This window comes from Aythya fuligula, chromosome 1, assembly GCF_009819795.1.
Source record: "Aythya fuligula isolate bAytFul2 chromosome 1, bAytFul2.pri, whole genome shotgun sequence".
Lineage (NCBI taxonomy): Eukaryota > Metazoa > Chordata > Aves > Anseriformes > Anatidae > Aythya > Aythya fuligula.
Window position 1 is genome coordinate 84,699,981 of NC_045559.1, and position 20,478 is coordinate 84,720,458.

Genomic DNA, 20,478 nt, shown 5'->3' on the forward strand with positions numbered 1-20,478 from the left:
TATATGTTTTATCATTTTTACAGATGAAATAACTGTTCTTTCCATTTTAAAACTTCAGAGAAGCCTCACAGCAGGCACAGCATTCTGAAGAATGTGCAGTTGTTGGAGGTCATCTGCAGAAAAAACATAGAAGAGAACCTGTCTGTCTACGTGAAGGGCAGGGAAAAAGAGACATATCACTTAAGCTCTGACCTACATCACATTACCTGCATGAATAAATTGCACTATGATAGCATCCAAGACTCTTGAGCTAGGCTTTCCTATTTTCTTTTTTACTATAAGCAATTTTTCCAGTTCAAACAGAAGTTAATGGACATCAGCAGGATTAGTGTTTTGTACAACATATGTGTAACACCATCATAAACACAAGAAAACATTCACTTTCTTGGCTGTTTGGGAAAGTGAGGCACTAAGTTAATAGCATTACCAAGTGTAGATAAGGATTATATCACAGACATGTTGAAACCTATATTTATATCGCTATTACAGAGTGATGAACCTGTGCTTGGAAATATTATCTTGGAAAATGTTATGACAGTTTCTCAATATAACATGTATACAAATTCTCACAGATAAGACAAATGAATAAATTCATGCTCCTTTGATATTATAGTTATTATACACATATTGTAGACATGAAGCAAAACTATCTACATAAGATATAAAACTACCTGCTGCTTAAAGCTAATCAAATATGTGCTACTTCCATAGGCTGAAACATCACCTGTTCTTATGGTATAGCCTAAGGAAATTTGAGAAAATGCAGTTATTTTGCCTGCTATGCTATACATTACTGTACTTAGCATTCAATTCCACAAGCAGGCTATTTCTAGCTTTTATAGACAAGCTTGATGTAAGGACTATGCAATAAATTTTATCCTTAACACCTCTTCCCCCCACAAACACGTAAGCAGCATTTACGAACATAAATATTTCAATTTTAATTCTTGTGGTACAGCAATGTCTCAATTCATTACAGAAGAGTGCGAGGGTTGCTGGCTATCATTCAGTAATCTGACCTTCTCCAATATGTAGCGTCCTCCAAAGAGAGCATTCAATCATAGAATCAGAGAATGGCTTGGGTTGGAAGGGACCTTAAAGACAATTTAGTTCCAACCCTTCTGCCACAGACAGGGATGCCACCCACTAGCCTAGGGGTCCAACCGGGTCTTGAACATCTCCAGGGATGAGGAATCCACAACCTCTCTGAGCAACCTGTTCCAGTGCCTCACCACCCATTTACCAACCTTTGAATTAAAGAAATTGTTAGATATTAATCTAAATTACACATAATTTCCTGTAATTGTTCCTGTAAGGTATTCTCAACAAACAAAAATATTCCAACCAGACTCTGCACAGTACCTGAAAAGTTCTAATCTAATTCTAGATCCCGTCTAATCATGTGTCAGAATATCTTAAATTGAATGCATTTCAAGTGAGCAAAGAATATTTTTGCTTTATGCATCACACTGAATTGAACAAACTAGAGATACGCAGTCTTCACGTCCTAATTTATGGAGAAAATTGTCATTAAATTATGAATCCAGCACAAGGCTTACCTTTCAAAGAAATCTACAGACTTTGTTCTATCCACCTGTACAGGACTCATTTTCTTATTAGCTACCTAATTTTGGCAGTAATTCCGCCACCTTTTGTGGGTAGCAAACCAAGTGTTTCCAAGAGAATTGATTTGAGAATGGAAATCACTGTTTAGCGTGCGTAAATGAAAATGCCTTCAAGCAGCAACTTAGTATTTACATTATGGGTGCAGTTAGATTGACAAATGTCTGACAGAAAAAAATATGCCACCTGCATATTCCTTGCTGGAATTTAATCTGTTAGCTTTATTATTCGGTTTGTAACAGTTGTGAAGAACACTTCTCCCTTTTCACTCTGTAGCATTTCAAATGTGAGGCTGGTTTTCATGACTTCCCTGATCTTTCTCTTTAAACAACTTCATTACTTCTGCTTTCTCTTTAGAGGCGCCATATGCTGGACTTCTGATAAGATTCACTTTTAGTCCAAATGTTTACTTCTTGTGTTTCTGTACTAGCTCTATGTCTCTTTCTTGCACTCCAAAACATAAGCATGCTTTGTTAATTTCCACCCCATGTGAAAACCTCTCTAGTCCCTGGTTGATAAATCTTCCTAACCAATTCATATTAATGATGTTCATTTACTACAAGCACTTACCTGTAGTAAACTGTTAAATTACAGGAAGATTAAGAAAAAAAAATAAAAAAAAGATTTGTGACTTTGAAAGTGTTGAAAATGCAGCTGTCTAGGGGCTAAGAAATGAGTAGTGAGTCACACAGTGAACCCTGGTTGACTTGAATACTGCTATTCCAAATTTTTGCAGCTGTGTCATCAGTCCAAACAGATTCAAATCTATCTAGGAACATACAGAATTTCAGTACTCTGATAAATCTATTCACAAGAAAGTATGGTGTACTGCAGAACACTCAATCTCTAAAGCACAAGACTGAATCCAATGACCTGATTATGAAAAGTCTCAAAATCACCTCAGACAATGTAAGACTACTTTGGTCTGCTTGTTCTCATTTTTGAAATTTGCTTCTAGGTTATAATCTCCAGCATGTACTGCCACAACAATTATCAGATCAAATGTGTGTCTAATTTCCCAGCTATTACATTTCCTCCATTCACCCACTTTGGGTTTAAGATTTCAAGGACATAGGGTTTCAAGGGCAAGGTCTTACTGTAAAAGTAGGATCGGACTAAAGCCCTAACCACTGGCCATCAATTACAATATTTACTTTCCTGCTTGCCTATCTGACAGCAGGAAATCCCAGACAGCAGTGACTACTAAGGCTATGTCATATGAAGAACCAGAAGAGAAACAGTTGTTGCTGAAGAATGAAGACAATGACCACAAATTTTAATGCAGTCTTAAACCCAGCTATTTCCTCTTAAATAATTTCATTTTGTTCTGATAAGATTTATGGGACAGGCAGATAAGAAAATATTCTGCATATTCTTTCTTCCACAATGAACACTGCCCTATGAGTCTTCCTGATTTTCTCAAACTACATTACCAAATTTCTCAAACACATTACCAAATGCTACCTTTCACAACATGTGAGTTTCTAAGAAAATGCTATTCCCTTAAAGAGAATCTAGTTATCTCAAAAAGAAAAATACAGAGCTATAAAAACTAAAAGCCAGTGCTCAGAACAGAAACACGCATTTAATGTAACCATTTTAAAAATTAAATGCATATTAGAAGATGGGGATTATGGGATTATTAGACATTGTAATATGATACTTTGTCAGGCTTCACCAAACAAAGCCATATGATTTTCATATCAGATAACTATACACCACTCTGGAGTAGTTTCCTTTTACATTATGTAAATTAAATGCAAAGTGTTTTATGCATTATTGACTTTTTACTTTTACAGAAAACATTTACAGAAAATGTTAATTCGACTTCTTTGAAGCAAGTCTCAGATTTTTAATGAATGTCTTACATTTCAGTAAGTACTGAAATTATATACTTTCTTCAAAAGAACACAGTGATGTCTCATACTGTAGTTTTTATTGTGGATGGAAGGTGTCCCTATATTATTTAGGGATATTAGTACGTCTCTATATCCCACGAGCAAATTAAAATGTATTTTGAAGTCCCTAAAAAAAAAAAAAAAAAAAAACACAACCAAAGAAAACCAAACAGAAGTCCTCAGCCAAGCTACCAAACCTAGTCAACTCACCAGAGAGAAGGAAAATCTATTTTTCTTAAGAAGCCAGTTTGCAGTGATTTATGCAAGTGTGAAGTGCTCCTGCCAATATTTAATTAGTTTGTCCATCCAATCAAGATAATATGGAACACAATTAAATGTAGACCTGAGAATCTGTTCAACATTGATCACTTACGGAAAGTGAGCCAGAATTGTGGATATTACACATTCTTAGCAGCAAGTCAGCAGCAAACAACAATCTGAATCTCATCGGTCATGGTAAGTAGTAATAAAAAACATGTACCAATACCTTGAAAGGTGTTCCCATGCTGCTAAAATGGTCTGGAACACTGCATCAGTTTTTCAGTGTATTCAACACATAAAGTAGGATATAAAATGTAATAATAATAAAAAAATCAACAGTTGACAAATTAATCACTTGAGTCAGAATATATTAAGCAAAACAATCTTTAAATGTAAGTCCTGAGAACATTTCTAAAATTACAGAAGCAATATTTGAGAAATAATGGTGTATCATTAAGAGGCATTGTCAAAAATTTAAACCCAATTTTAAAAGGAAAGTACTCTGCCTAGCAAATCCCGAAGAGTTGTATTTTTCAGAAAATCACAGCACTCTACAGTCTAACAACTCTGAGAAAAAAACTTCATTGCACATTGTTAGAATAATAAAATGTTAAAATAATTTAGACATCTACATTTTCTGAAATACTAGCAAAAACACTTAGATGGCTTCAAATCATCTTTATTACAATAATGATATTGTTCTAAGAAAAAATAAAAGATAATTTCCAGAACATTTCCTTCTGTCTTTGTTGTGCTTTGTTTTTCTGTTTTTAATATGAAAAACTTTCCTGGAATACATTTCCTGAACAAGGGGTTCTGAAGGAGGTAGAAGAAATTGTATTTTTGTCAAAATGATAAGCAGTTTTTCCAATTGAATTACTTAATTGCTCATTCCTTGACATGAAAACTGCAGCTAAATTTATACTATGCCTTTTCCACTTTATATATATAATCTTAAATACGGAAAAGCAAAGACTATGTACAGCCCTTATGCCTAACACTGACTGGCAGAAGAAGGGTTCACTTTCTGCATGTTCCTACTGAACCCTAAAATCAGCATGAATTCCCTCTCAGAAATCTAACAAAATAAACTCCAGATGGGGGCTTAGGGAGAGGGAGAAGAGGAAAACAATGAGGAAAACAAGAGGAAACCAAAACCTGAAGGAGAATTAACCTGAGAACATGAGTCTCTTACACTCAGTTTACAGTTTGCTGTCCTATCATAGGTGAGTTCAGCTGCTGCTGAGAAAGTTGATCTCATTCCTAAAAGGGTCAAGCATACCTCAGAAGACCAGCTTTTTTTCTGGAGTGGTTAAATCTTCTGTCCTGGCTCAAGGAATCCTTTCCAGTGTCCTCTGATGCTTTCAGTACTCTCCACTAATTTAGAGTTACTTACCTCAGGCAGTCAACACCATGCATTGTTCTCTTGCCATTGCCACCTGATAGACTGGCCTTTTCTCCATGGTAACAGCCACTTCCTGGCTGTTGCTCTGTCAGGTCCTCTTTCAAAGCAACTCTTCTTAGAGAAAAATCTGTGGCCATTGCAGCCCTCAAGGCCAAGTGCAAGGTGCTGCATATGGACTGAGGCAATCCGAAGAACTAGGCTGGGTGTAGAACAGATTGAGAGCAGTCCTGAGGAGAAGGACCTGGGGGTGTTGGTGGATGAGAAGCTCATCATGAGCCAGCAGTGTGCATCTGCAGCCCAGAAAGCCAATTGTATCCTGCATCAAAAGCAGCATGGCCAGCAGTGTGAGGGAGGTGATTGTCTCTCTCTACTTCACTCTTCTGAGACCCCACCTGGAGTGCTGCATTCAGCTCTGTGACCACCAGCACAAGAAGGACATGGACACATTAGAACGAGTCCAGAGGAGGGCCACAAAGATTATCAGAGGGATGCACTTCTCCTTTGAAGACAGGCTGAGGGAGCTGGGGATGTTCAGCCTGGAGAAGCGAAGGCTCTGGGGAGACCTTATAGTAGCCTTACAGCACCTAAAGGGGGCCTACAGGAAAGCTGGGGAGGGACTCCTTGTCAGGGAGTGTAGTGATAGGACAAGGGGTAATGGCTTTAAGCTAAAAGAGGCAAGATTTAGATTAGATATTAGGATCAAATTCTTTCCTATGTGGATGGTGAGGAACAGGTGGCCCAGAGAAGCTGTGGATGCCCCATCCATGGAATTGTTTAAGGCCAGGCTGAACGGGGCTTTGGGCAACCTGATCTAGTGTAACGTGTCCATGTCCAAGGCAGGGGGGTTGGAACTGGATGATCTTTAAGGTCCCTTTCAACCCAAACCATTCTGTGATTCTCAATGACCATTCACAACAGAAAACAACAACAAACACTAGAAAAGCCTTCCCTTCCTTCTTGATTTGTACAGAATTTCTTCACCCCAACAAGGGAATCTACAGCTACCGAGGATGCCTTATGACTTAGATGCAATCCCCTTCTCCCTACACCAGGGAGCACAAATTACATACCTTCACCTCTTTTTTTTCCTCCTCCCTCAAACTCTTGGTTCTTTTGAACAGACATGTACAAAATGTTCTGGTTGATTTACACTGCTTCTCAGCTGAACTCCAACAAAACCACTCTCTCACTCCCTCTCCTCAAAGGAAAAGAGGGAGAAAATTCAAAGGAGAAGGCTAAAGGGTTGAGATTAGGACAGGGAGATTACTCACTAATTATTGCCATGGGCTATAACCGACTCAGTGCCAGGAGATTTATATAATTTATTACCTATTTCTAGCAGACTAGCACAGTGAGAAACTAATAGCAAACTAAAAATACCTTCATCCCCATCCACCCTCTTCTACCTCCTCCCCCCAAGTGGTGCAGGGGAACAGGGAATAAGGTCTGTGGTCAGAGCCTAACGCTTCGTCTCCGCTGCTCCTTCATGGTTGCTTCCTGCCCCTGATCCCCATGGGGTCCCTCCCAGGGGATGCCGTCCTTCCCAAACTGAGCCTGCAGAGGCTGCCCACAGGCAGCAGCTCTTCAAGCACTGCTCCCACACGGCTCCGTACCACAGGGTCCACCCATCCCCCAGGAGCAAACTGCTCCAGCACAGGTCCCCCATGGTGGCAGCTCCCCCCAGATATCCTGCTCCTCTGTACCCTCCTCTCCACAGGCTACAGGTCCAGCCCAGGGCCTTTTGCAATGACACCCCAATACACCACAGGCTCCTTCACTGACCTTGGTGTCTGCAGGGCAGGTTCTCCTTTCTCCCAGATGCTGTTGTACAGCAGTTCTTGTTTTTTTTTTTTTTTTTTTTGTTTTTTTTTTTTTGTTTGTTTGTTTGTTTGTTTTTTCCCTTTCTTAAATCTGCTCTCACAGAGGCCCAACCAACATTGCTCACTACATTGGCTCTGGACAGAGTCAGATTCCTTTTGGAGCTGGCTGGAACTTGCCCTTATCTAACATGGGGCAGCTTCTGGGCTCTGCTCACAGAAGTCACCCCTGCAGTCCCCCTGCTACCAAGCCATCGCCACGTAAACCCAAGACAAATGTCCTCACTGACACACAAAGATGACCACGCTCATTTAGTTCCCCTCCTTCTCCAGTAGTTGAAAGCAGACTGGTGTTTTTAGGGAGCTTCTGGCTAGCCAGTATTTGCAGGAAGTATAATGTTGCTTTTCCATCAGTTCACACGGGAATGTATAGCTGACATTATTGCTTTAAGTCATGACATGCACACAAGAACATTTAGACAGACAAATATGAAGCAATCTAATTTGTAACCAACCTGAAATGCCTAAATAGAAGCCCAGGCTAAAGCTATAGACACTGAAGAAAAGTTGCTGTCTCCAGCAGATCATCTGAAGGATCTAATTAAAAGCTATTTTGACCCTGGAGATACCTACTGTTCTCCCTGAGCTATAAAGAAAGGTAGACCTCATCAGCTTGCTCTTTTAAGACTATACTGTTTCCACAACTATTAAAGATCATGACAGACCTGGGTGGGTGAAGACTATTTTATGATGAGTGTAACAATTAGAAGTTAGTTCTAATTTGATTTTACCATCAAATTAGTCATGAGCTGAATGTGACTTCTGGATTTGCTTACTACTTAAATCTCCTTAATTAATCATCTGCAGCAATAAATTGTAGTTTATCAATGAAAGTCACAAACTTTACAATTAACGCTATGTATATCATTTAGCTAGTGTGAGTATTTACTCCCAAAAAGTAGGACCACTTGAAGACATTACTTACGCTTACTGCTTTTTAAAGTAATCTGTGGAGAGCAATGTTTTGAAGAATGGGACAGTAAAATGGAAAGTTTCACAAAAAAAGGGGACATGAAATACAGAATCAAAGCAGTGGTAACAGCTACTTTCTAGTGCTGTACCTCTTTGCCTTTCAAGTTCAGGATCTATGATAATTCAGTTTATCTGTTCAGTTTGCAGATCAGTTTTATATGCATCTATTTTACATGTACATCACTTTAGCTACAAGTATTCGTGGACTGTAATGTAAGAAATAAACTTTTGGGGCTTCCCTCTTCTACTTAACACTGTCACATAGTTGTTGTTTTTTTGTTTGTTTGTTTGTTTGTTTTCCCCAAAATAATTACCGCTTGAACTAGAACAACTTGCTAAAAGATACCTATTTCAATGATGAAAGATTCTGTACTGAATGCTAAGGTACAACAAATCATAATTTCATCTCTAAAATATTTCAGTACAAATATATCCTGAGAAAAAGTATTCTATTTGTGAATGCACTTTATATAATCAGTGCATACACACACATTGTTTCTGTAAATTATAGTTGGAAAAAATGTTGAGAAAACATTGTGACAGTCTATAATTTTATTTTAGGAAAGCAGGCTTAAATAGCACAGATAAATGCTATATGTATTTATTTGTTTTGATAGAGAAAAAAAGCATATGCAACTATTTTTCAAATTACTTAGACATATCAACTGACTAGTGGTCCATTGCCACTTTCAAAGTGTTTAAGATATATGGATTTTCCCTTATATCTTAACCTGAAATATTATATTTAAACAATCTAAAAGAATAACTAAAAGGAATACAAGAGTCAGCTAAAGAAAAAAAAAATACAGTAAAATTTTAAGAAATTAAGTTGAAAAAGTATTTCTTTTTCAAGACATTCTGTTTTTGTCTTTATTTTGGTTTCTTTTTTCTTTGATGTTACTGGTGCATTCTGAAGCATCCTTATTTTCAGAAACTGTGCCTGATTATTAACCCTTTAAAAAAGTTAAAAACTAACAAATAGAGAACAAAGCAGAACACTATTAATAGCATATTTGGTTCCTCTTTTTCCTTCTTTTCCTTGAAGAAAATACAAAATGAAATCAGGCTGTTATTTCAAAGGCAGTATATATCTATTCAAAACTTCTAGACAGATGAAATAGCTATAAGCCTAAGGTTAGTCCCATTCTTGAATTGAGAGGCTACTCTTCCAAATGAGTTTTCAATCACAACTGTAATGATTATTTTAGAGCATTCCATAAATATTTGTTTTAGGACAAATTTAGGACATACCATTTTATCAACTATATGAGAATTTATAATGGTTTAACATTATTTACAAGCAGTTAACTCAAACTTTGAAGAATCTAGACAGATCAGAAAATGCATGTTCAAAAATAAATTAGATTAATTATATGTTATTAGATAAGATCTGCAAACTTGGAGATCTCCCCTGAATAACAAATGCATTTATGTATTCAGATAAAACCTTACAAGGTTATCATGATCCCTTTACAGGAACACTCAAAGTATATAGCATGCAACAGGCCCTTTTTTTAACATCAGTTTTAATTCCTATAACTAACCTTACAACCTCATGAAAAAAAAACAAACATCCTGTCCTGTTCAATAACACATACAAAGAAAGCTGCCCTATAACTTCATATACGATACAGGCATCTAAATTCACGTTCTTGGTAACTCAACAGCTTCTGCCATAGCAGTACTGCATCATTTCTACTGGCATTCCTGGAACTTCAGAGTAATTCAAAACTCATTCTTGAAATCCCAGTGTGCAAGAGGATGACAACTTTTGTAGCCTGTGCTACTAATAATTCATTTCATCTTCAGGACGACAGAAGATTATTTTCCTTCCTTAGACAAATGCACAGCAAAGACACCCTCTTCTGTCAAATCCCTTTTATGTTTTTGCTTGTAAATTCATTACGATGTCTTACGTATGGGCACAGGATCATTGACAATGACATTGACATACTCTTCACAGCTAGAGCTGTAGTATCACAGAACAGCAATGCAACGGATTGAAAGGGTGTAACCAATGGACTTGGACCACTGAAGAAAACTGGTCCAAGTCCAAGGAAAAAGACAGGGAAATTATATGCAGTTTCAGCATTGGAACTTGCTTCCTTAGCAAGGAAAAGATGCTGAAAGAAATGTATTTTCATTGGCATACAATTTATTTCTGATGCCAGCTCATGGCCCTGAGACAATAAAAATGAGAAAACTTCTACAAAAACAGAGAAGTGAAAAAATTAATAAAACAGACTTGGCAAACAGACTAGATCATTGCTTTTTTCTTCAGGGGAAAGACAGCATACGTGATTTCTCCCTTGTCTATTGTCTTGTGAAATCATGATTTCTTATTTATAGTACTTCAGTTGTCCACCACTAATTTCTTTGAAGGTTAAATAAAAATTGAGTTGTAATACCAAGCATTGTGACAATGATGGACAATACAGACCATGGTAATAGCCACTGTATTTCTTCTTAGCAATAAAAGAAAGCCTAAAAACAAAAGATGAAACAGGGATACTGTTCCCAAAAGAGAAAGTTTCTGATTTATTTCTTTCATTAATTTTGTAGCAGTTGCATTAAAAAAAAAAAGAAAAAAAAAAGAAACAAAAATAGGGTTGAGTTTCTCCCATCCTTCTACCCCACACAAACTATAAACTAAAAGTGTAGTTTTTTATTCCTAATTCCATAGTCTCGAAATTAGAGACTCAGCTCAAAGAGGAAAGGTTGAATTTTGTCTTCTATATATGCAGAAATCTGTGTTTGTATCGACCATTTTCACTATGAGCTTAAAACCTTTTTTATAGCAATATCTATCAAGCTACTTTGATTGACTTTCTGGTATCAGGATGATACTGAAATACTGAAATTGACTTCAACGTAAAACAAAAAATTACATTTCCATTTGTGTGTGTGCATGTATGTGCGTATACTTTTACTGCGTACACACAATCTTTTTCCTTAACAGCTTCCATCAATTAAAATCATGTAGGCCTATTGGAGACCAGCTGTCCTCATTTGTTATGCTTCAGTAGACAGGGACTCTGTGATTAGTGGTCCTTGTTTTTCTGCAATCTGTAGTCTCTCTTCTCTTCCTGCTCATGTACTGTTTAATGAGATAATCTGAACACTGACATTACTAGCTCTATTTCTGATTTACTGGAGTAATGCCCAGAGTTTACTGTGACAGAAGGAAAAGCATCCTAAATCATTGCATTGGATTCTGCTTAAAGCTGCCATGTGCCTGAGCAGGAAAAGGTTGGTGTAGTTTCCCAGAAGCGAATGACTTGCTGCAACAGAGTGGCTGCATGTTCTTCACTGCTTTAATATATGACTGGAAACCTAATCTAACAAAAAGGATAGGTTTGAACAGGACTATGAATTTGAAAACTTATAAACATACAAACACAGAATTCTTGTAGCTGTACAACAATATTAACAAGCTGAAAATTCCTACAAAATGAAAACTGTTCCACACTGACCTATATTCTCTGTCTGAATTTGTTTAAATTTTTAAAGCTACCTTTTTTTGGTTTTGTCTAACATGAATATGTATGATATTAAATATATGATCCACATATGGAAATTATGCTATAATGTATTTTTATATTACAAAAGTAGACTTTTCATTTGTTATAACTAAGTCCTCAAAACACAGTTGTTCAATGTATGGCCATGCAAAAGCATTTTATTTTTTGCTATCCAAATCTGGTTTTGCAAGGCATTAGGAATAACAAGCACACTGCTTACTGTATGCCTTAAAGTCTTACAGCATATAGCAACATTACATCTACTGCTAAGAGATGATATATTTTTTCCTAAAGAAAGAAGCCAACATACAAGTTACTCAAGCAGACAATTGGAGGTGGCCAGGTAACAAAAAAAAAAAATAAACAAACATTTCACAAAGATATTTTAAAGAACAGAATTTCAAATAAATATCTGTCTTCTCATAGAACTACTAGAAGGAAATGCATCCAGAGTGACCCAAGAGAAGAAAAAATAGAAGAGAGGGTCTGTCAGGATGGTGGACCCTCTACTCCCTGTACTGTTGCCACGTAATCAGGTAATTGTGTGAGCTATTCAGTTTTCTCCATCGGTTCTATGGGTCTCGATGATTTCATGTGTGTGGGTATGAACATGTGCAGACATGCACACCCACGCAAATATGTGCATAAACAAACACATCAAATTTATAATGTTATGTGAATTCATATCAGTAAATTTCATTTGTCAAACAGTTTAACTACACTGTATTTATAGCCACAGTATTTTACCTACTAACAGCCTGAAATTATAATTTTGGTGTTTCAGAGCTGAGAAACTTTTTGTTTAGAAACCTTCATTGAATATGTTTCCCACAGCAAAGTAAGGTCTCAGATCCAGTCCTGAGACTCATTCATCTATCTGACAAAATATTTTAAGTAAAAAGCTTTATTTAAAATAATAAATGTCAAATGCATAGCCCAGGGACGGATTGGGGGGAAGTACAGACAATGTTGTATGGTTTTAGCAATCAGTGGAAAGTAGAAGTGTTTGGTTGTATAACATCCTTCCATTTCTTTGTCCTTTTGCTATTAGAAACAGCTGTTATCTCTAGGAATAATTCATATATGTCAGCTATTATCTGTTAATCTGCTTTTAATGCAGATGTGATCAATATGTGAATTAATTTGCAATTGATTAATAACCATGAAATAAAAAAAACATTTGTCAAATTCATATTTTGTGATGATTTTCCTTAAATCCTGAATTTGATGCTTTAAAAAATGAAGTTATATACATATATACAAATATGAAGTTATATATAAAAATAACGTAACATCATAGCTGTATTTTCTGTTTTGAGGCTTTTCTGAGTATTTATCACAAATCACATTACTATACAGTGTGCTAATGTTATTATTATATGTTTTATAGTCATGTGAAAATAGAACCATTATATACTGAGCTGTGTTGAAAGAGATCTTAAATATCTTAGACAGCTCTGTTTGCCTTCAGAGAAGTTGTTTAGCAAACAGGTATAAAAGCAGCCACTGTGGCATAACAAACTAAGGACATTTTTAACTGGAAGGAAACAAAATATTAACACTGGCAGGATCCTATTGCGCTAAAAATTACTTTGGGGAAAGACCGTTAAAGCCATGATTAGAAACAGGACATAGATTCTTAAATTCAAGGTTGAATGTGGATATAAACACAGATCTTTGTAATATTCTAGAATGAAAAAATATGATGAGAAGTTCTGTAATCAGAAGTTCTTGTTTTTTCATGTACAGTTTAGAAAGCAAATATTGCTAGTAATTGTAGGGTCTAGCTATTCTTGAAGATATCAGTTAACATATTTCTGTAGTAAACAGCCAGTTGATCAATAAAAGGTGATGCCATTTTAGATTAAAGTCTAACCTGGTGCAATTTGAGCATATTTAAGCATAAAGAAATAAAAATACTTTTAAACTAGTCAGTTTAAGTTCTTGCAGGACTTTCTCTGCAGTAACACCAACACAGATGGCACTACAAATCCCGTCTAGGAAGGCAAGCATAAAAAATGAAAACCAATAGAAATAAAGTTAGGCTATGTTGTCCTCTCTGTTGCTGTGACCATGTTGTTGTTATTAATTGAGATCGCTCAAATATACTTAACGGAAAAAACTAATTATGGTTTTGAGTTTCTAAATGACAAAATTTTAAAAGTTATGGTAAAAAGGTAGGCTATTTCAGAATGTTCATTCCTTAGAAGAAGAAAAAAAAAATAGACAAGGAAATGGTAGGAGACCTACCTAGTACATATCATTTTAAATAAAACAATTATTTAAAAATAAATAAAAAGCACTACTATCAAATTCTATTTTTAATGTCTATTTTCCATTTGATTATGTTGAAAAGGAAGTATTTTACTGGCTATTTGAGAGATTCTAGGGAATTAGTTTTACAGCTGACCTTGTAATTTCATAACTGATCTTGGTACTAATACTAATGAAGTCTCAGGGACACAATATTACAGAATAAGGACAATCTGCACAAGTTGACCAGAAGAAATGGAATGCAATTTAAAATGAAAAGGGTAAGGCCTTAAACTTCAAAGAATATGATTTTCTACCTTACAGATGGAACACAGGATATGGAAGTGTTGAAAAAGATCATTTCAATTTCATACATCCTGCGTTGCTTCCATTCCTGAAGGATTGCATGCAAAGCAGCACATGCAGACAATGTTAATTGTTTACTAAAAGCCCTGAGCGTTATTCTTTAAAAAGCAATGAATGCTGATGCTGGATCATGCCACAAACATTTAACATGCATCTTAAATGTTTGAGGTCTCTGTTATTTTCACACTTGGCAATATGGATTTCAAAAGACACACACAGACACATACACAAAAAAAAAAAAAAAAAAAAAAAAAAAACCAACAAACACACAACCAAACAACAAAAAAACACCTGCCTAAGGGATTTTTTTTTTTTAAGAACTTCTTTAATATATGGTAGGGAATGCCAATCAACAGCATTGCTTCTTTTGCTTTCCTCATTTTTTTCCTATCATTCTGAGTAAGTTATAATCCTTTCCACAAACCGTCTCCCAGTATAAAAAGGCAGACAGGGTTGTATGGTGAAATATTGCTTTATATTTGAATTCTGTGGTTCTTTTACACGCCTAAATGCTGCATCATATCATGCAATTCGCATTTGTTTTGTGGTATAGCATGTCTGTGTAACTGCACTAAAGCTAACTGTTTTCATGCCTGATGACAGACCTCCGACTAATTTGAAAGCATGTAGAAAATACAGAGTTTGCAGTTATGGAACATTAACCGGGGCGCTTTTCTGTGAGCTGGAAAGCTACAACAGAAATTCAGTTCCTTGAACAGCCGATGAAACACAATCTAAGGTTAGTAACCTGCAAGTCCCTAATGCAAAAGTAAACAAATTCAGGTAGTACAGAGACTGCACAACCTATCACCAGTATTAATTCAATAACCTCTTCCTGTCCTTTTGATGAGGCAAATGACACAGGATACAAAATCCTGCAAGAGTATCTTGCAATACAGCAACAGTATAGCTGTTCTCAGGTAAGAATATAGACCAACACATATATGAAAATCACCTGATCCAAAATGACCTCTATCTTTTATCTTTGCTTCCAAGCATTACAGTAATACCCTTTATCACCTTGTTCAAATACTGCAAAATATCGCATATTGTCAACTTATAATTAACAAGTAAAAGCTGATGGAGAGTTGCTCTCAGTCATCCACTTAAGAGGCTTCTCTTTCTCTGTGCCAGCATACCCTTAATACTGAAAAAAGCGTTACAGGTCACAGCCTCAAAGCCAGTTACATAGCCTTTGTCACCTGCTGATTCCCCTACAGAGGAGTACTTAAGGTATTGTTATGGCATCAGTGCACAGTGCATGGAGATGGATTTTTAAAATCCAACAAAATTTCTACACTGTGTTTATGTATAAGTATAATGTGTCAGTGCATAAACTGACACACTGCTGTCAGCTCACTTGTAACATGCCAGTCATTGCTGGCTAAAATAAGAAAAACAGGAAGGCTATCCCCCACGTCAATCACAATACAACTCAACTAGCTCAGCTTCAGAATAACAGGAGATAAACCGTGCTTATAAGGGAAACTAATGTACACAAGCCTATATGACCTGGATTTCACAATTTTTATTTTTTAGACTACAACTACTGCCATCCCAGTTGCACTAATATGTGTATAAACTGTTGTATATTCAAAACCATACTTGCTGAAGTCTGCTCTGATCTATATGTTTTTTAAAAAAGTGTATTATAGGTGTTGGTAGTTTAGCTTAATCCTAATGTTCTTTACAGCAGCTAGATGGTTATCTATCTCCAGTAGCAATTATTTGTTTTGCCTAAAATGTCCACTGAAGAGGAATCTGGCATCTCCTATGATATCAAAAGAAAAAGGAGGGACTAATCTAAGGAATATCAACATCACGTTATCCTTCAAGCGTTTTGAAAAGAGTCTTACGGAGTGTTTCCAGAGTTTAAGAAGCTTTACTTGTGCTTCCTATTTGTACACAGTACAGCAAATCATGTATTATCAACCATATGCTATAGTCAAGCATGTCTTTGAGTAACAGCTTTATCATTATACTTCTTGGTATGGGGCTGACTACTGAAACATATTGCTTATATTTATGTTTACTTAAAGGTTCTTAATGTTTTGCATTACATTCCAACTATAGCAAGAGAAATTTAATATGACAATGTTGTATGTTGATACAAGACAAAAATGTACCAAATGCTATAAAGTCCGGGAGATTACACTGTAGAACAAAAATATCAGTTTGTTATTATGCCTCATTCTTCAGTGTTCCTTCCACACTTGATACAAAAAGACACTTCACAAAGGAGCAGTGAATTATCAGAGATAAGTAAATAGTGTTAATTTTGCATCAACATATCCCTGAATTATTTGAGCAGTCCTACAATATTCTTGGAGGTTGCTTGTCACAAAGAACATACCACATAATAAATCCCTCACAAATGGCAAAACAGTTTACCGACAGTTCAGAGGAGAGAAAAAGAAATGGGGAGAGTTTACAAACTATGACTTAATGGCTATAAAATGACATTTTTTAAGTGAAGTATTATTCATACACTATTAAGTGTTTCAATGCTGAATGCTACATGGTAAACAAAAGACAACCAGTTGACTGCAAATCTATTTGCAAACAGGATTTGTATTTGTGTTTCATAAGTCTTTTCTCTTTACTTCTACGTTACCTGAAAAAAAGAACAAACGTTTTTGACTTTCAGAGAAGTGAGAGAGGGAATATACACTTATATACTTGGGGAAATTTGACTCAAGTAGTCGCACATATACATAAACACTACTAAGAGCAGATTTTTGTCCGCTGTCCTTCAATCTGAAATGTCAGTGAACAGAAGCAAATTACAAATTAAACAATTCAGCAATATGAAGACTGGTGCAATAAAAGAAGTCACACTGACTAATGGCCAAAGATTAAAGTAGCATCCATCCATCTAGCAGAATCTAAACAGCTGTACAGTTCATGCATCAAATGTTTTAAAAACTCAAAATAAACTGGTTCTACATGAAACCTAATTAATTTAAGTCAAATTAATCGAGATTCTGAGATAATACAATGATCTTCCTGATCATAAGCAGATACTAGTATTTTAAGTAAAAGTGCATTATACAGCACTAGTTCATGAAATGTGTCAGTTGTTCAGAAAGAAAAATCTGAAACAAACAGCATATCAGGAGACAAAAACACTATACACATAAAATTACCATTTTTATAATTCCTCAGTGGAGAAACATGCAAATTATAAAATTTGAAGCAGCAACATGTTCCATTCTTACAGGTAAACTACATCTGAATAACTGTGTTTGTGTCTGAATAAATCTGTGTTTGGTCCTGTAAAAGCTGTCTAAATCTAAAATTACTTTTTTTTTTTTTTTTTTCTTGATATTTACTGTTATTTTATGTTAAAAATTTGAAGAGGCATCATACTGATGTTTTTTCTCTAAAGTTAAACAATAGTATATAAATAAGTGCATTACCTTTATGCATCAATAATGCACATTGCAAGTTTTTCTCACTTTATTAGTCATTACCATTTTCATATAGATGCTAAATTCTATGACTTGAGTGACTAATCTCTCTACAGCTAATAGTTCCTGGATTATTTCAAGGATGCAGTTTAATATCCAATATCCCCAAATTATTACATGCTGTATCACCAGGAATTTGTTACATGCTTATGTAAGTAAGGGGATGAAAAAGTCAGTTCCTTGGCCCAAGAAAGTTACATTTCCAAGCAAGACATATATATCAGTTTTCTCCATCACAATTTTTGCTCATTTCAAATTTAACTGTTTTTTATTTTGTTGGTATAGTAAGAAAGATAACTAACAAAAAAGAAAAGAAAAAAAAGTATTCTCTTTCTTTGGGTTAAATATCCTTGTTTTTCTTGCCCCTGAGAAAGAAGTTCACTAATTATCCATATATACAGAAGCCCGATTTTCTTATATTTCTGGGATTTTAGAATAATTTGGAGTTATGCTATACACAAATATCAGTACTTTCCTTTGCCATCCCCTCCCCTCATGTCTATGTTCCACTATTTCATGCACAGATAAATAACACTCTTTTACAAGACTTCTCTCTATATGAATATTAAGGGGACTAACTGTGGATTTTTTTTTCCTTTTGTCATAGAAGCCAACAACTGGAGAACAAGATCTGACAGAAACGTTTATAAAGTATAGACAGTCTTTATTCAGACTCTGTCATATCTGTAAGCTCTCCAGGGCCCCATGAATCTGGTGAGAAATCACAAGGCCCAATGCATTTAAACACCTGGACAAGTACGCTGGAGCCACGGTAAGATACACAAAGCTGGGAAATTATAAGTGATTAGTTCCAGCAAGAACTACCTTTTGACTGTCTAAAACTTCCCTGTATGGCCTTTTTTTTGATATCGTACTGTTTTCTGAAAATACGCATCAGTATTTTAAAACCTGTTATTTGCCAACTAACATTTCTTCCGTCTTCAAAAAACAAAACAAAAGAAAAAAACAAAAAACACATGAAAATCAACTCATCCATTAGGTTACTAACTTAAAACAAGACAAAATAAAGAATTTTTCTCTCTTTTGTATAAATCTTGCTCCCCTTTAGCCTTCTCTGCAAGAGAAGATGAAAAAAAATTGAATGCTCCAACTGTTAAGAAGACATTAATTTTTGAAGACAGACCTTTGAGTTTCCTGAAGAAAATCAATTTTGATCTTCCTGCTTCGTCAGCCTCCCAAATTCCCCTTACATCCATTTTGCCACAAATTTCTTATAGCTAACACAACCATAATTTGATATTTCTCTGAGCATCACACAATTCATATCTTCTGTGCTCTAACCCAAAAAATATATTCAGAAAGAAAAACCAAAAACAACAACATGGAAGCTCTCTTTTAGACTTAACTCCATAAGGTATATATACAGAGAAATGTTCCAATGAGAGGGTAAATAAGCATTTTAACATAACTTTTTTTGATGCTTGCTCAGAGGCTTATGTTGAATTTAACTTACCAAATGTGTAATCAAGCTTAGAAATTTGAAAAATCAAGTTAGATAAAAATCAATTAATTAAAATTAATTAAAATTAATTGACACGTATGTTAAAAGAAAATATAATAAAACTGAAGAAGTTTCATCCTGGAGTCAAGTGTCTGAACACAGAAAACTAAAAACTTATGGAAGTATAACAGAACCCTCAGAAGAAAAGAACTGCCTACAGAGTAATTTCTTCATTGAAAGAAATTGAGAACTCTTTTTAGATTTAAAACTGGACTTATTTATTTGACACTGTTCCATATCAGTATAACAGGATACTTGCCTCATAGCTTAAATAAAAATTATTTACATGGCTGCGATTGTACCAGTTACTTAAAATATGCATAAAATAACTTAATAGTGTGTTTTATTTTTCCCCACTCACAACTGACTGGACTTTAATAAAAGGAAATAAAGCAAGCTATGCATTTGTTACAAATAGATATATCCCCAGATCCTTTTTAACCTCAGTTCAAAAATGCCATTCCACAAAATTTGGTTTTATATGAAGTTTTTCAGTATTCCAAATAAATTGTGTCCAAATGTTTTGTCCAGTGTTTTAGGTTGTCAGAAACAAAATAAAGATTAGCTAAATGTAATGACAAAGGTTTTGTTCTTAGCACAGCCCAAATGTGTGTGCTTATTTTATCAAGAAATTCTGACCAATATACTATGCTAGTCTCTCTGAAGAGTAATGACAGGCAAACAGGTGAACAGACAATGAATTCTTCTAAGTACTGATTCTTTAGTTTGGATGGAAGGTTGCAGAATGGAAGAACCAGACAACGATAGACTTGAATATAAAAATGTAGATTTATCAAAAACAAACTGTGTATTATTTACGCACATGGTAAGAATACCAAGATTCAAATATTTCATTGTATATAAGACGATGGCTTACTGTCCAGAAGCAGGTAGCAAAGGTACATATAATTTCTGTTATCCTCCCTCACCCAGATCCAAACCACTCGATATGCTTCTCCTGTAGATTATAAACTCTTTGAAATCTGGATGTATATTTTCTTTTATGTAATACTTCCCACAACAAAATCTGCAATTTAATGACATTTAAGTGCAAACACTATATGTATTTGAATAACAAACAAAGGAAAAGTCTACTTCCATAACAATTTTTAGATTTGTTGCAGCAAAACCTATTACTTCATAGCCACGATGTACTGATATCTTTCACCACTTCACAAGTAAATACATAAATATCTAAAAAAGCTGCTGTGCCTCAAGAAACGCTGAACATATAGAATAAGAGAGCTACAATGTCACTGTCAGAACCATACTATGCATTATAGCTACATATTCAAATAAAAAATAATAAA

At 35.3% G+C, this 20,478-nt stretch overlaps 1 protein-coding gene across 4 annotated transcripts in view; it reads right to left on the reverse strand.

Annotated features, from left to right (window-relative positions):
* STXBP5L (syntaxin binding protein 5 like) overlaps positions 1 to 20,478 on the reverse strand; it is a 193,460-nt gene that overhangs the window by 98,319 nt on the left and 74,663 nt on the right. The gene's annotated exons all lie outside the window — the stretch shown is intronic.